This window comes from Heteronotia binoei, chromosome 10 (genome assembly GCF_032191835.1).
Source record: "Heteronotia binoei isolate CCM8104 ecotype False Entrance Well chromosome 10, APGP_CSIRO_Hbin_v1, whole genome shotgun sequence".
NCBI classification, from domain to species: domain Eukaryota; kingdom Metazoa; phylum Chordata; class Lepidosauria; order Squamata; family Gekkonidae; genus Heteronotia; species Heteronotia binoei.
In genome coordinates this window covers 2,331,258-2,333,490 of record NC_083232.1, presented here as the reverse complement: position 1 = coordinate 2,333,490, position 2,233 = coordinate 2,331,258, and the positions used below count along the sequence as shown (strand labels likewise).

At 50.8% G+C, this 2,233-nt stretch overlaps 2 non-coding genes across 2 annotated transcripts; both read left to right on the top strand.

The window, feature by feature from the left end:
• On the top strand, nt 1-138 carry LOC132578701 (small nucleolar RNA SNORA9). The gene has a single exon (XR_009555911.1). It is a non-coding gene; the product is annotated as a small nucleolar RNA SNORA9 (small nucleolar RNA).
• Nucleotides 139-1,857: 1,719 nt separating this feature from the next.
• Nucleotides 1,858-1,995, top strand: LOC132578702 (small nucleolar RNA SNORA9). Its single transcript, XR_009555912.1, has one exon. It is a non-coding gene; the product is annotated as a small nucleolar RNA SNORA9 (small nucleolar RNA).
• The last annotated feature ends 238 nt before the right edge of the window (nt 1,996-2,233 follow it).

Genomic DNA, 2,233 nt, shown 5'->3' with positions numbered 1-2,233 from the left:
TCGCAAGCCTTCCAGCATGGCTGGGTCTCGTCTGTGACCCTGATCACTCCTGTAGTGCTTGCAACAGAAGACCTGAGATGGTTTGAGGCCTCGCCCTGCTCCCACTTCGGGGCGAGGTTATAGAAATCTCAGACAAGATTTGCTGCTCTTTGAAGTTCTGTGGGAAAGGCATCTCCCCCCCCCCCCCCTTTTCTTGTGAGTTTCCCTGATCTATCCAGAGGCCTTCTTTATAGCAGAGGCTTAATACAATGCTAGGGTGTCCTGATAAAGAGACCCATGAGGCCCAGGAGTTGGCACGCCAGTGAAGAGCTGAAACTTCCATGCCCCGAGCAGGGCAGAGGTCACAGCTTGGTACTCTGAGTCCTGGCCCCACTGGTGGACCTCCTGATGGCCCCTGGGTTTTTTGGCCACTGTGACACAGAGTGTTGGACTGGATGGTCCACTGGCCTGATCCAACATGGCTTCTCTTATGTTCTTATGTGACACAGAGTGTTGGACTGGATGGGCCATTGGCCTGATCCAACATGGCTTCTCTTATGTTCCTGTGTCTGGGTCAGTGATGCTCTGTATTCTTGGTGCTTGGGGGGGGGCAGAGTGGGAGGGCTTCTAGTGTCCTGGTCCCACTGATGGATTTCCTGATGGCACCTGGGGTTTTTTGGCCACTGTGTTGTAGCGGGAAACAACTACAGTGTGACCCAGAGTGTTGGACTGGATGGACCATTGGCCTGATCCAACATGGCTTCTTTTATGTTCTTATTAAGTTATTCCAGAATAGTAGCCTTCGAACTTTGGTCTCTGTAATTGGTTTGGGGAGAGGGGATGACCCAACTTTGTGTCACAAGGACTGGAACCATGCTGAAGAAAAGCAGAAAGGATGACTGTTTCTCCTGCAAAACAATTGCACGGACCAAGCCTTTCTAGAAACGCACCAGTGCTCCACCAGACCATCCAAATATGCTTGCTGTTTGGGGTTGGAGGTACAGGGCTGTATTCTTCCTCCCTATGCAATGGTGCCCTTGGCCTATCCTGTCCTAGACTCAGCCTGGCCTACCTTACAGGGGGGGCTGTGGGAGAATGGATTTCTGAAGCCAGCTGAGGAGAAAAGCAAGATATAAATAAAGGCCCACAATTTCTAACAAGGCTTTTATTATCCCTTCCAGTCCAAGATGCAATACCCAACTCTTTCATCATGGATCCAGATGAGCCAAAGGAGGAAGAAATGGATCTTCCTTTGAAGCCCTCCTTGTTCTGGGAACAAGGCACTGCTTTGCCCTGATGTGAGCTGCTGTTGTGCTTGTCGACGTGATCAGTGAGCATTTCTAACATGCTGGCCTCATGCTGTAGGTAAGTTGACTTTTCAGGTTGTTTTTGGAAGAGTTTCTCAGGGCCCAAGTCAAATTTCAAAGGGAACTGACTGCTGAGCGCCCAAAATGGCATTTGCGAGTGGTTCAGTTGAGAGAACATCTGTCTTTATGTATGTTTTGGCGATTACTGGACAGACACGATTTCCTTCTGTGGCGGGGAGAGCGTTGCCCGCTAAGAATATTCAAGTTTTAGCTTTTAACACATGCATCTGGTTTCTGTGCTTTGTTTGCATTGGTGCAGAGTTGCGGGACAAGGTGGGAGAGAGTCGTTGTCCATCGAGGCTGTTCACATGATTGTGGACAGATCGGCAAACTCTGGAATTGATTTGAAGCATAGCCGTTCAGCCAGAGGGCTGGGAACTTGCTTTCCTTTATTCGAACGACCGCGGGCGAGAAATTCTCTGGGTGGAAGAGTGCCAGCCCTGATAAGAGCTGTCCCCAGATGCTATGGGGCGGGGGGGGGGGGGGTTCCCTTGTTTTCCTGCTTCCCCCATCGCAAGCCTTCCAGCATGGCTGGGTCTCGTCCGTGACCCTGATCACTCCTGTAGTGCTTGCAACAGAAGACCTGAGATGGTTTGAGACCTCACCCTGCTCCCACTTCGGGGCGAGGTCATAGAAATCTCAGACAAGATTTGCTGCTCTCTGAAGTTCTGTGGGAAAGGCATCTCACCCCCCCCCCTTTTTTTTGTGAGTTCCCCTGATCTATCCTGAGGCCTTCCTTATAGCAGAGGCTTAATACAACACTAGGAAGCTCTGGCCATTGATACCCTTGAGTCCTGGCCCCGCTGGTGGACCTCTTGATGGCACCTGGTTTATTTTTTGGCTACTGTGTACACAGAATGTTGGACTGGATGGGCCACTGGCCTGAT